This window comes from Corythoichthys intestinalis, unplaced genomic scaffold, assembly GCF_030265065.1.
Source record: "Corythoichthys intestinalis isolate RoL2023-P3 unplaced genomic scaffold, ASM3026506v1 HiC_scaffold_39, whole genome shotgun sequence".
In the NCBI taxonomy this organism is placed as follows: domain Eukaryota; kingdom Metazoa; phylum Chordata; class Actinopteri; order Syngnathiformes; family Syngnathidae; genus Corythoichthys; species Corythoichthys intestinalis.
The window spans coordinates 15,841-31,680 of NW_026651608.1; positions in this window are offsets into that span (position 1 = coordinate 15,841).

Genomic DNA, 15,840 nt, shown 5'->3' on the forward strand with positions numbered 1-15,840 from the left:
GGCTTAAATGGCTTTTTTGACCTAAGTTTGAGGATTGCGCTCAAATCAAATGTCCTAGAACCAAATTTCCACATGTAATTACTAGATTGTGATACAATACACTAATGGGTGAAGTTTGGTTGACTTCTGCGCAGCGGTTTGGGAGTTAACATCAAAATTACATTTCTCGGCTATATCGCATAGATCTCACTGTGAAAAGGCTTAAATGACTTTTTTAATTAAGTTTAATGATTGCGCTCAAACCAAATGTCCTAGAACGAAATTTTTAAATGTAACTACTAGAATGTGATACAATACACTATTGGGTGAAGTTTAGTTGACTTCTGCGCAGCGGTTTGGGAGTTAACATCAAAATTACATTTCTCGGCCATATCGCATAGATCTCACTGTGAAAAGGCTTAAATGGCTTTTTTGACCTAAGTTTGAGGATTGCGCTCAAATCAAATGTCCTAGAACCAAATTTCCACATGTAACTACTAGATTGTGATACAATACACTAATGGGTGAAGTTTGGTTGACTTCTGCGCAGCGGTTTGGGAGTTAACATCAAAATTACATTTCTCGGCCATATCGCATAGATCTCACTGTGAAAAGGCTTAAATGACTTTTTTAATTAAGTTTGATGATTGCGTTCAAACAAAATGTCCTAGAACAAAATTTTCAAATGTAACTACTAGATTGTGATACAATACACTATTGGGTGAAGTTTGGTTGACTTCTGCGCAGCGGTTTGGGAGTTAACATCAAAATTACATTTCTCGGCCATATCGCATAGATCTCAATGTGAAAAGGCTTAAATGGCTTTTTTGACCTAAGTTTAAAGATTGCGCTCAAACCAAATGTCCTAGAACGAAATTTTCAAATGTAACTACTAGAATGTGATACAATACACTATTGGGTGAAGTTTGGTTGACTTCTGCGCAGCGGTTTGGGAGTTAACATCAAAATTACATTTCTCGGCCATATCGCATAGATCTCACTGTGAAAGGGCTTAAATGGCTTTTTTGACCTAAGTTTGAGGATTGCGCTCAAATCAAATGTCCTAGAACCAAATTTCCACATGTAACTACTAGATTGTGATACAATACACTAATGGGTGAAGTTTGGTTGACTTCTGCGCAGCGGTTTGGGAGTTAACATCAAAATTACATTTCTCGGCCATATCGCATAGATCTCACTGTGAAAAGGCTTAAATGGCTTTTTTGACCTAAGTTTGAGGATTGCGCTCAAATCAAATGTCCTATAACCAAATTTCCACATGTAACTACTAGATTGTGATACAATACACTAATGGGTGAAGTTTGGTTGACTTCTGCGCAGCGGTTTGGGAGTGAACATCAAAATTACATTTCTCGGCCATATCGCATAGATCTCACTGTGAAAAGGCTTAAATGGCTTTTTTGACCTAAGTTTGAGGATTGCGCTCAAATCAAATGTCCTAGAACCAAATTTCCACATGTAACTACTAGAATGTGATACAATACACTAATGGGTGAAGTTTGGTTGACTTCTGCGCAGCGGTTTGGGAGTTAACATCAAAATTACATTTCTCGGCCATATCGCATAGATCTCACTGTGAAAAGGCTTAAATGACTTTTTTAATTAAGTTTGATGATTGCGCTCAAACAAAATTTCCTAGAACAAAATTTTCAAATGTAACTACTAGATTGTGATACAATACACTATTGGGTGAAGTTTGGTTGACTTCTGCGCAGCGGTTTGGGAGTTAACATCAAAATTACATTTCTCGGCCATATCGCATAGATCTCACTGTGAAAAGGCTTAAATGGCTTTTTTGACCTAAGTTTGAGGATTGCGCTCAAATCAAATGTCCTATAACCAAATTTCCACATGTAACTACTAGATTGTGATACAATACACTATTGGGTGAAGTTTGGTTGACTTCTGCGCAGCGGTTTGGGAGTTAACATCAAAATTACATTTCTCGGCCATATCGCATAGATCTCACTGTGAAAAGGCTTAAATGGCTTTTTTGACCTAAGTTTGAGGATTGTGCTCAAATCAAATGTCCTAGAACCAAATTTCCACATGTAACTACTAGATTGTGATACAATACACTAATGGGTGAAGTTTGGTTGACTTCTGCGCAGAGGTTTGGGAGTTAACATCAAAATTACATTTCTCGGCCATATCGCATAGATCTCACTGTGAAAAGGCTTAAATGACTTTTTTAATTAAGTTTGATGATTGCGTTCAAACAAAATGTCCTAGAACAAAATTTTCAAATGTAACTACTAGATTGTGATACAATACACTAATGGGTGAAGTTTGGTTGACTTCTGCGCAGAGGTTTGGGAGTTAACATCAAAATTACATTTCTCGGCCATATCGCATAGATCTCACTGTGAAAAGGCTTAAATGACTTTTTTAATTAAGTTTAATGATTGCGCTCAAACCAAATGTCCTAGAACGAAATTTTTAAATGTAACTACTAGAATGTGATACAATACACTATTGGGTGAAGTTTAGTTGACTTCTGCGCAGCGGTTTGGGAGTTAACATCAAAATTACATTTCTCGGCCATATCGCATAGATCTCACTGTGAAAAGGCTTAAATGGCTTTTTTGACCTAAGTTTAATGATTGCGCTCAAACCAAATGTCCTAGAACGAAATTTTCAAATGTAACTACTAGAATGTGATACAATACACTATTGGGTGAAGTTTGGTTGACTTCTGCGCAGCGGTTTGGGAGTTAACATCAAAATTACATTTCTCGGCCATATCGCATAGATCTCACTGTGAAAAGGCTTAAATGGCTTTTTTGACCTAAGTTTGAGGATTGCGCTCAAATCAAATGTCCTAGAACCAAATTTTCACATGTAACTACTAGATTGTGATACAATACACTAATGGGTGAAGTTTGGTTGACTTCTGCGCAGCGGTTTGGGAGTTAACATCAAAATTACATTTCTCGGCCATATCGCATAGATCTCACTGTGAAAAGGCTTAAATGGCTTTTTTGACCTAAGTTTGAGGATTGCGCTCAAATTAAATGTCCTAGAACCAAATTTCCACATGTAACTACTAGATTGTGATACAATACACTAATGGGTGAAGTTTGGTTGACTTCTGCGCAGCGGTTTGGGAGTTAACATCAAAATTACATTTCTCGGCCATATCGCATAGATCTCACTGTGAAAAGGCTTAAATGACTTTTTTAATTAAGTTTGATGATTGCGTTCAAACAAAATGTCCTAGAACAAAATTTTCAAATGTAACTACTAGATTGTGATACAATACACTATTGAGTGAAGTTTGGTTGACTTCTGCGCAGCGGTTTGGGAGTTAACATCAAAATTACATTTCTCGGCCATATCGCATAGATCTCAATGTGAAAAGGCTTAAATGGCTTTTTTGACCTAAGTTTAAAGATTGCGCTCAAACCAAATGTCCTAGAACGAAATTTTCAAATGTAACTACTAGAATGTGATACAATACACTATTGGGTGAAGTTTGGTTGACTTCTGCGCAGCGGTTTGGGAGTTAACATCAAAATTACATTTCTCGGCCATATCGCATAGATCTCACTGTGAAAAGGCTTAAATGGCTTTTTTGACCTAAGTTTGAGGATTGCGCTCAAATCAAATGTCCTAGAACCAAATTTCCACATGTAACTACTAGATTGTGATACAATACACTAATGGGTGAAGTTTGGTTGACTTCTGCGCAGAGGTTTGGGAGTTAACATCAAAATTACATTTCTCGGCCATATCGCATAGATCTCACTGTGAAAAGGCTTAAATGACTTTTTTAATTAAGTTTGATGATTGCGTTCAAACAAAATGTCCTAGAACAAAATTTTCAAATGTAACTACTAGATTGTGATACAATACACTATTGGGTGAAGTTTGGTTGACTTCTGCGCAGCGGTTTGGGAGTTAACATCAAAATTACATTTCTCGGCCATATCGCATAGATCTCACTGTGAAAAGGCTTAAATGGCTTTTTTGACCTAAGTTTAAAGATTGCGCTCAAACCAAATGTCCTAGAACGAAATTTTCAAATGTAACTACTAGAATGTGATACAATACACTATTGGGTGAAGTTTAGTTGACTTCTGCGCAGCGGTTTGGGAGTTAACATCAAAATTACATTTCTCGGCCATATCGCATAGATCTCACTGTGAAAAGGCTTAAATGGCTTTTTTGACCTAAGTTTGAGGATTGCGCTCAAATCAAATGTCCTAGAACCAAATTTCCACATGTAATTACTAGATTGTGATACAATACACTAATGGGTGAAGTTTGGTTGACTTCTGCGCAGCGGTTTGGGAGTTAACATCAAAATTACATTTCTCGGCTATATCGCATAGATCTCACTGTGAAAAGGCTTAAATGACTTTTTTAATTAAGTTTAATGATTGCGCTCAAACCAAATGTCCTAGAACGAAATTTTTAAATGTAACTACTAGAATGTGATACAATACACTATTGGGTGAAGTTTAGTTGACTTCTGCGCAGCGGTTTGGGAGTTAACATCAAAATTACATTTCTCGGCCATATCGCATAGATCTCACTGTGAAAAGGCTTAAATGGCTTTTTTGACCTAAGTTTAATGATTGCGCTCAAACCAAATGTCCTAGAACGAAATTTTCAAATGTAACTACTAGAATGTGATACAATACACTATTGGGTGAAGTTTGGTTGACTTCTGCGCAGCGGTTTGGGAGTTAACATCAAAATTACATTTCTCGGCCATATCGCATAGATCTCACTGTGAAAAGGCTTAAATGGCTTTTTTGACCTAAGTTTGAGGATTGCGCTCAAATCAAATGTCCTAGAACCAAATTTTCACATGTAACTACTAGATTGTGATACAATACACTAATGGGTGAAGTTTGGTTGACTTCTGCGCAGCGGTTTGGGAGTTAACATCAAAATTACATTTCTCGGCCATATCGCATAGATCTCACTGTGAAAAGGCTTAAATGACTTATTTAATTAAGTTTGATGATTGCGCTCAAACAAAATTTCCTAGAACAAAATTTTCAAATGTAACTACTAGATTTTGATACAATACACTATTGGGTGAAGTTTGGTTGACTTCTGCGCAGCGGTTTGGGAGTTAACATCAAAATTACATTTCTCGGCCATATCGCATAGATCTCACTGTGAAAAGGCTTAAATGGCTTTTTTGACCTAAGTTTGAGGATTGCGCTCAAATCAAATGTCCTAGAACCAAATTTTCACATGTAACTACTAGATTGTGATACAATACACTAATGGGTGAAGTTTGGTTGACTTCTGCGCAGCGGTTTGGGAGTTAACATCAAAATTACATTTCTCGGCCATATCGCATAGATCTCACTGTGAAAAGGCTTAAATGGCTTTTTTGACCTAAGTTTGAGGATTGCGCTCAAATTAAATGTCCTAGAACCAAATTTCCACATGTAACTACTAGATTGTGATACAATACACTAATGGGTGAAGTTTGGTTGACTTCTGCGCAGCGGTTTGGGAGTTAACATCAAAATTACATTTCTCGGCCATATCGCATAGATCTCACTGTGAAAAGGCTTAAATGACTTTTTTAATTAAGTTTGATGATTGCGTTCAAACAAAATGTCCTAGAACAAAATTTTCAAATGTAACTACTAGATTGTGATACAATACACTATTGAGTGAAGTTTGGTTGACTTCTGCGCAGCGGTTTGGGAGTTAACATCAAAATTACATTTCTCGGCCATATCGCATAGATCTCAATGTGAAAAGGCTTAAATGGCTTTTTTGACCTAAGTTTAAAGATTGCGCTCAAACCAAATGTCCTAGAACGAAATTTTCAAATGTAACTACTAGAATGTGATACAATACACTATTGGGTGAAGTTTGGTTGACTTCTGCGCAGCGGTTTGGGAGTTAACATCAAAATTACATTTCTCGGCCATATCGCATAGATCTCACTGTGAAAGGGCTTAAATGGCTTTTTTGACCTAAGTTTGAGGATTGCGCTCAAATCAAATGTCCTAGAACCAAATTTCCACATGTAACTACTAGATTGTGATACAATACACTAATGGGTGAAGTTTGGTTGACTTCTGCGCAGCGGTTTGGGAGTTAACATCAAAATTACATTTCTCGGCCATATCGCATAGATCTCACTGTGAAAAGGCTTAAATGGCTTTTTTGACCTAAGTTTGAGGATTGCGCTCAAATCAAATGTCCTATAACCAAATTTCCACATGTAACTACTAGATTGTGATACAATACACTAATGGTTGAAGTTTGGTTGACTTCTGCGCAGCGGTTTGGGAGTGAACATCAAAATTACATTTCTCGGCCATATCGCATAGATCTCACTGTGAAAAGGCTTAAATGGCTTTTTTGACCTAAGTTTGAGGATTGCGCTCAAATCAAATGTCCTAGAACCAAATTTCCACATGTAACTACTAGAATGTGATACAATACACTAATGGGTGAAGTTTGGTTGACTTCTGCGCAGCGGTTTGGGAGTTAACATCAAAATTACATTTCTCGGCCATATCGCATAGATCTCACTGTGAAAAGGCTTAAATGACTTTTTTAATTAAGTTTGATGATTGCGCTCAAACAAAATTTCCTAGAACAAAATTTTCAAATGTAACTACTAGATTGTGATACAATACACTATTGGGTGAAGTTTGGTTGACTTCTGCGCAGCGGTTTGGGAGTTAACATCAAAATTACATTTCTCGGCCATATCGCATAGATCTCACTGTGAAAAGGCTTAAATGGCTTTTTTGACCTAAGTTTGAGGATTGCGCTCAAATCAAATGTCCTATAACCAAATTTCCACATGTAACTACTAGATTGTGATACAATACACTATTGGGTGAAGTTTGGTTGACTTCTGCGCAGCGGTTTGGGAGTTAACATCAAAATTACATTTCTCGGCCATATCGCATAGATCTCACTGTGAAAAGGCTTAAATGGCTTTTTTGACCTAAGTTTGAGGATTGCGCTCAAATCAAATGTCCTAGAACCAAATTTCCACATGTAACTACTAGATTGTGATACAATACACTATTGGGTGAAGTTTGGTTGACTTCTGCGCAGCGGTTTGGGAGTTAACATCAAAATTACATTTCTCGGCTATATCGCATAGATCTCACTGTGAAAAGGCTTAAATGACTTTTTTAATTAAGTTTAATGATTGCGCTCAAACCAAATGTCCTAGAACGAAATTTTTAAATGTAACTACTAGAATGTGATACAATACACTATTGGGTGAAGTTTAGTTGACTTCTGCGCAGCGGTTTGGGAGTTAACATCAAAATTACATTTCTCGGCCATATCGCATAGATCTCACTGTGAAAAGGCTTAAATGGCTTTTTTGACCTAAGTTTAATGATTGCGCTCAAACCAAATGTCCTAGAACGAAATTTTCAAATGTAACTACTAGAATGTGATACAATACACTATTGGGTGAAGTTTGGTTGACTTCTGCGCAGCGGTTTGGGAGTTAACATCAAAATTACATTTCTCGGCCATATCGCATAGATCTCACTGTGAAAAGGCTTAAATGGCTTTTTTGACCTAAGTTTGAGGATTGCGCTCAAATCAAATGTCCTAGAACCAAATTTTTACATGTAACTACTAGATTGTGATACAATACACTAATGGGTGAAGTTTGGTTGACTTCTGCGCAGCGGTTTGGGAGTTAACATCAAAATTACATTTCTCGGCCATATCGCATAGATCTCACTGTGAAAAGGCTTAAATGGCTTTTTTGACCTAAGTTTGAGGATTGCGCTCAAATCAAATGTCCTAGAACCAAATTTCCACATGTAACTACTAGATTGTGATACAATACACTAATGGGTGAAGTTTGGTTGACTTCTGCGCAGCGGTTTGGGAGTTAACATCAAAATTACATTTCTCGGCCATATCGCATAGATCTCACTGTGAAAAGGCTTAAATGACTTTTTTAATTAAGTTTGATGATTGCGTTCAAACAAAATGTCCTAGAACAAAATTTTCAAATGTAACTACTAGATTGTGATACAATACACTATTGGGTGAAGTTTGGTTGACTTCTGCGCAGCGGTTTGGGAGTTAACATCAAAATTACATTTCTCGGCCATATCGCATAGATCTCAATGTGAAAAGGCTTAAATGGCTTTTTTGACCTAAGTTTAAAGATTGCGCTCAAACCAAATGTCCTAGAACGAAATTTTCAAATGTAACTACTAGAATGTGATACAATACACTATTGGGTGAAGTTTGGTTGACTTCTGCGCAGCGGTTTGGGAGTTAACATCAAAATTACATTTCTCGGCCATATCGCATAGATCTCACTGTGAAAGGGCTTAAATGGCTTTTTTGACCTAAGTTTGAGGATTGCGCTCAAATCAAATGTCCTAGAACCAAATTTCCACATGTAACTACTAGATTGTGATACAATACACTAATGGGTGAAGTTTGGTTGACTTCTGCGCAGCGGTTTGGGAGTTAACATCAAAATTACATTTCTCGGCCATATCGCATAGATCTCACTGTGAAAAGGCTTAAATGGCTTTTTTGACCTAAGTTTGAGGATTGCGCTCAAATCAAATGTCCTATAACCAAATTTCCACATGTAACTACTAGATTGTGATACAATACACTAATGGGTGAAGTTTGGTTGACTTCTGCGCAGCGGTTTGGGAGTGAACATCAAAATTACATTTCTCGGCCATATCGCATAGATCTCACTGTGAAAAGGCTTAAATGGCTTTTTTGACCTAAGTTTGAGGATTGCGCTCAAATCAAATGTCCTAGAACCAAATTTCCACATGTAACTACTAGAATGTGATACAATACACTAATGGGTGAAGTTTGGTTGACTTCTGCGCAGCGGTTTGGGAGTTAACATCAAAATTACATTTCTCGGCCATATCGCATAGATCTCACTGTGAAAAGGCTTAAATGACTTTTTTAATTAAGTTTGATGATTGCGCTCAAACAAAATTTCCTAGAACAAAATTTTCAAATGTAACTACTAGATTGTGATACAATACACTATTGGGTGAAGTTTGGTTGACTTCTGCGCAGCGGTTTGGGAGTTAACATCAAAATTACATTTCTCGGCCATATCGCATAGATCTCACTGTGAAAAGGCTTAAATGGCTTTTTTGACCTAAGTTTGAGGATTGCGCTCAAATCAAATGTCCTATAACCAAATTTCCACATGTAACTACTAGATTGTGATACAATACACTATTGGGTGAAGTTTGGTTGACTTCTGCGCAGCGGTTTGGGAGTTAACATCAAAATTACATTTCTCGGCCATATCGCATAGATCTCACTGTGAAAAGGCTTAAATGGCTTTTTTGACCTAAGTTTGAGGATTGTGCTCAAATCAAATGTCCTAGAACCAAATTTCCACATGTAACTACTAGATTGTGATACAATACACTAATGGGTGAAGTTTGGTTGACTTCTGCGCAGAGGTTTGGGAGTTAACATCAAAATTACATTTCTCGGCCATATCGCATAGATCTCACTGTGAAAAGGCTTAAATGACTTTTTTAATTAAGTTTGATGATTGCGTTCAAACAAAATGTCCTAGAACAAAATTTTCAAATGTAACTACTAGATTGTGATACAATACACTAATGGGTGAAGTTTGGTTGACTTCTGCGCAGAGGTTTGGGAGTTAACATCAAAATTACATTTCTCGGCCATATCGCATAGATCTCACTGTGAAAAGGCTTAAATGACTTTTTTAATTAAGTTTAATGATTGCGCTCAAACCAAATGTCCTAGAACGAAATTTTTAAATGTAACTACTAGAATGTGATACAATACACTACTGGGTGAAGTTTAGTTGACTTCTGCGCAGCGGTTTGGGAGTTAACATCAAAATTACATTTCTCGGCCATATCGCATAGATCTCACTGTGAAAAGGCTTAAATGGCTTTTTTGACCTAAGTTTAATGATTGCGCTCAAACCAAATGTCCTAGAACGAAATTTTCAAATGTAACTACTAGAATGTGATACAATACACTATTGGGTGAAGTTTGGTTGACTTCTGCGCAGCGGTTTGGGAGTTAACATCAAAATTACATTTCTCGGCCATATCGCATAGATCTCACTGTGAAAAGGCTTAAATGGCTTTTTTGACCTAAGTTTGAGGATTGCGCTCAAATCAAATGTCCTAGAACCAAATTTTCACATGTAACTACTAGATTGTGATACAATACACTAATGGGTGAAGTTTGGTTGACTTCTGCGCAGCGGTTTGGGAGTTAACATCAAAATTACATTTCTCGGCCATATCGCATAGATCTCACTGTGAAAAGGCTTAAATGGCTTTTTTGACCTAAGTTTGAGGATTGCGCTCAAATTAAATGTCCTAGAACCAAATTTCCACATGTAACTACTAGATTGTGATACAATACACTAATGGGTGAAGTTTGGTTGACTTCTGCGCAGCGGTTTGGGAGTTAACATCAAAATTACATTTCTCGGCCATATCGCATAGATCTCACTGTGAAAAGGCTTAAATGACTTTTTTAATTAAGTTTGATGATTGCGTTCAAACAAAATGTCCTAGAACAAAATTTTCAAATGTAACTACTAGATTGTGATACAATACACTATTGAGTGAAGTTTGGTTGACTTCTGCGCAGCGGTTTGGGAGTTAACATCAAAATTACATTTCTCGGCCATATCGCATAGATCTCACTGTGAAAAGGCTTAAATGGCTTTTTTGACCTAAGTTTAAAGATTGCGCTCAAACCAAATGTCCTAGAACGAAATTTTCAAATGTAACTACTAGAATGTGATACAATACACTATTGGGTGAAGTTTAGTTGACTTCTGCGCAGCGGTTTGGGAGTTAACATCAAAATTACATTTCTCGGCCATATCGCATAGATCTCACTGTGAAAAGGCTTAAATGGCTTTTTTGACCTAAGTTTGAGGATTGCGCTCAAATCAAATGTCCTAGAACCAAATTTCCACATGTAATTACTAGATTGTGATACAATACACTAATGGGTGAAGTTTGGTTGACTTCTGCGCAGCGGTTTGGGAGTTAACATCAAAATTACATTTCTCGGCTATATCGCATAGATCTCACTGTGAAAAGGCTTAAATGACTTTTTTAATTAAGTTTAATGATTGCGCTCAAACCAAATGTCCTAGAACGAAATTTTTAAATGTAACTACTAGAATGTGATACAATACACTATTGGGTGAAGTTTAGTTGACTTCTGCGCAGCGGTTTGGGAGTTAACATCAAAATTACATTTCTCGGCCATATCGCATAGATCTCACTGTGAAAAGGCTTAAATGGCTTTTTTGACCTAAGTTTAATGATTGCGCTCAAACCAAATGTCCTAGAACGAAATTTTCAAATGTAACTACTAGAATGTGATACAATACACTATTGGGTGAAGTTTGGTTGACTTCTGCGCAGCGGTTTGGGAGTTAACATCAAAATTACATTTCTCGGCCATATCGCATAGATCTCACTGTGAAAAGGCTTAAATGGCTTTTTTGACCTAAGTTTGAGGATTGCGCTCAAATCAAATGTCCTAGAACCAAATTTTCACATGTAACTACTAGATTGTGATACAATACACTAATGGGTGAAGTTTGGTTGACTTCTGCGCAGCGGTTTGGGAGTTAACATCAAAATTACATTTCTCGGCCATATCGCATAGATCTCACTGTGAAAAGGCTTAAATGACTTTTTTAATTAAGTTTGATGATTGCGCTCAAACAAAATTTCCTAGAACAAAATTTTCAAATGTAACTACTAGATTTTGATACAATACACTATTGGGTGAAGTTTGGTTGACTTCTGCGCAGCGGTTTGGGAGTTAACATCAAAATTACATTTCTCGGCCATATCGCATAGATCTCACTGTGAAAAGGCTTAAATGGCTTTTTTGACCTAAGTTTAATGATTGCGCTCAAACCAAATGTCCTAGAACGAAATTTTCAAATGTAACTACTAGAATGTGATACAATACACTATAAGGTGAAGTTTGGTTGACTTCTGCGCAGCGGTTTGGGAGTTAACATCAAAATTACATTTCTCGGCCATATCGCATAGATCTCACTGTGAAAAGGCTTAAATGACTTTTTTAATTAAGTTTGATGATTGCGTTCAAACAAAATGTCCTAGAACAAAATTTTCAAATGTAACTACTAGATTGTGATACAATACACTATTGGGTGAAGTTTGGTTGACTTCTGCGCAGCGGTTTGGGAGTTAACATCAAAATTACATTTCTCGGCCATATCGCATAGATCTCACTGTGAAAAGGCTTAAATGGCTTTTTTGACCTAAGTTTGAGGATTGCGCTCAAATCAAATGTCCTAGAACCAAATTTCCACATGCAACTACTAGATTGTTATACAATACACTATTGGGTGAAGTTTGGTTGACTTCTGCGCAGAGGTTTTGGAGTTAACATCAAAATTACATTTCTCGGCCATATCGCATAGATCTCACTGTGAAAAGGCTTAAATGGCTTTTTTAATTAAGTTTGATGATTGCGCTCAAACAAAATTTCCTAGAACAAAATTTTCAAATGTAACTACTAGATTGTGATACAATACACTAATGGGTGAAGTTTGGTTGACTTCTGCGCAGCGGTTTGGGAGTTAACATCAAAATTACATTTCTCGGCCATATCGCATAGATCTCACTGTGAAAAGGCTTAAATGACTTTTTTAATTAAGTTTAATGATTGCGCTCAAACCAAATGTCCTAGAACAAAATTTTCAAATGTAACTACTAGAATGTGATACAATACACTATTGGGTGAAGTTTAGTTGACTTCTGCGCAGCGGTTTGGGAGTTAACATCAAAATTACATTTCTCGGCCATATCGCATAGATCTCACTGTGAAAAGGCTTAAATGGCTTTTTTGACCTAAGTTTAATGATTGCGCTCAAACCAAATGTCCTAGAACAAAATTTTCAAATGTAACTACTAGAATGTGATACAATACACTATTGGGTGAAGTTTGGTTGACTTCTGCGCAGCGGTTTGGGAGTTAACATCAAAATTACATTTCTCGGCCATATCGCATAGATCTCACTGTGAAAAGGCTTAAATGGCTTTTTTGACCTAAGTTTGAGGATTGCGCTCAAATCAAATGTCCTAGAACCAAATTTCCACATGTAACTACTAGATTGTGATACAATACACTAATGGGTGAAGTTTGGTTGACTTCTGCGCAGCGGTTTGGGAGTTAACATCAAAATTACATTTCTCGGCCATATCGCATAGATCTCACTGTGAAAAGGCTTAAATGACTTTTTTAATTAAGTTTGATGATTGCGTTCAAACAAAATGTCCTAGAACAAAATTTTCAAATGTAACTACTAGATTGTGATACAATACACTATTGGGTGAAGTTTGGTTGACTTCTGCGCAGCGGTTTGGGAGTTAACATCAAAATTACATTTCTCGGCCATATCGCATAGATCTCAATGTGAAAAGGCTTAAATGGCTTTTTTGACCTAAGTTTAAAGATTGCGCTCAAACCAAATGTCCTAGAACGAAATTTTCAAATGTAACTACTAGAATGTGATACAATACACTATTGGGTGAAGTTTGGTTGACTTCTGCGCAGCGGTTTGGGAGTTAACATCAAAATTACATTTCTCGGCCATATCGCATAGATCTCACTGTGAAAAGGCTTAAATGGCTTTTTTGACCTAAGTTTGAGGATTGCGCTCAAATCAAATGTCCTAGAACCAAATTTCCACATGTAACTACTAGATTGTGATACAATACACTAATGGGTGAAGTTTGGTTGACTTCTGCGCAGAGGTTTGGGAGTTAACATCAAAATTACATTTCTCGGCCATATCGCATAGATCTCACTGTGAAAAGGCTTAAATGACTTTTTTAATTGTTTGATGATTGCGTTCAAACAAAATGTCCTAGAACAAAATTTTCAAATGTAACTACTAGATTGTGATAGAATACACTATTGGGTGAAGTTTGGTTGACTTCTGCGCAGCGGTTTGGGAGTTAACATCAAAATTACATTTCTCGGCCATATCGCATAGATCTCACTGTGAAAAGGCTTAAATGGCTTTTTTGACCTAAGTTTGAGGATTGCGCTCAAATCAAATGTCCTAGAACCAAATTTCCACATGTAATTACTAGATTGTGATACAATACACTAATGGGTGAAGTTTGGTTGACTTCTGCGCAGCGGTTTGGGAGTTAACATCAAAATTACATTTCTCGGCTATATCGCATAGATCTCACTGTGAAAAGGCTTAAATGACTTTTTTAATTAAGTTTAATGATTGCGCTCAAACCAAATGTCCTAGAACGAAATTTTTAAATGTAACTACTAGAATGTGATACAATACACTATTGGGTGAAGTTTAGTTGACTTCTGCGCAGCGGTTTGGGAGTTAACATCAAAATTACATTTCTCGGCCATATCGCATAGATCTCACTGTGAAAAGGCTTAAATGGCTTCTTTGACCTAAGTTTAATGATTGCGCTCAAACCAAATGTCCTAGAACGAAATTTTCAAATGTAACTACTAGAATGTGATACAATACACTATTGGGTGAAGTTTGGTTGACTTCTGCGCAGCGGTTTGGGAGTTAACATCAAAATTACATTTCTCGGCCATATCGCATAGATCTCACTGTGAAAAGGCTTAAATGGCTTTTTTGACCTAAGTTTGAGGATTGCGCTCAAATCAAATGTCCTAGAACCAAATTTTCACATGTAACTACTAGATTGTGATACAATACACTAATGGGTGAAGTTTGGTTGACTTCTGCGCAGCGGTTTGGGAGTTAACATCAAAATTACATTTCTCGGCCATATCGCATAGATCTCACTGTGAAAAGGCTTAAATGGCTTTTTTGACCTAAGTTTGAGGATTGCGCTCAAATCAAATGTCCTAGAACCAAATTTCCACATGCAACTACTAGATTGTTATACAATACACTATTGGGTGAAGTTTGGTTGACTTCTGCGCAGAGGTTTGGGAGTTAACATCAAAATTACATTTCTCGGCCATATCGCATAGATCTCACTGTGAAAAGGCTTAAATGGCTTTTTTAATTAAGTTTGATGATTGCGCTCAAACAAAATTTCCTAGAACAAAATTTTCAAATGTAACTACTAGATTGTGATACAATACACTAATGGGTGAAGTTTGGTTGACTTCTGCGCAGCGGTTTGGGAGTTAACATCAAAATTACATTTCTCGGCCATATCGCATAGATCTCACTGTGAAAAGGCTTAAATGACTTTTTTAATTAAGTTTAATGATTGCGCTCAAACCAAATGTCCTAGAACAAAATTTTCAAATGTAACTACTAGAATGTGATACAATACACTATTGGGTGAAGTTTAGTTGACTTCTGCGCAGCGGTTTGGGAGTTAACATCAAAATTACATTTCTCGGCCATATCGCATAGATCTCACTGTGAAAAGGCTTAAATGGCTTTTTTGACCTAAGTTTAATGATTGCGCTCAAACCAAATGTCCTAGAACAAAATTTTCAAATGTAACTACTAGAATGTGATACAATACACTATTGGGTGAAGTTTGGTTGACTTCTGCGCAGCGGTTTGGGAGTTAACATCAAAATTACATTTCTCGGCCATATCGCATAGATCTCACTGTGAAAAGGCTTAAATGGCTTTTTTGACCTAAGTTTGAGGATTGCGCTCAAATCAAATGTCCTAGAACCAAATTTCCACATGTAACTACTAGATTGTGATACAATACACTAATGGGTGAAGTTTGGTTGACTTCTGCGCAGCGGTTTGGGAGTTAACATCAAAATTACATTTCTCGGCCATATCGCATAGATCTCACTGTGAAAAGGCTTAAATGACTTTTTTAATTAAGTTTG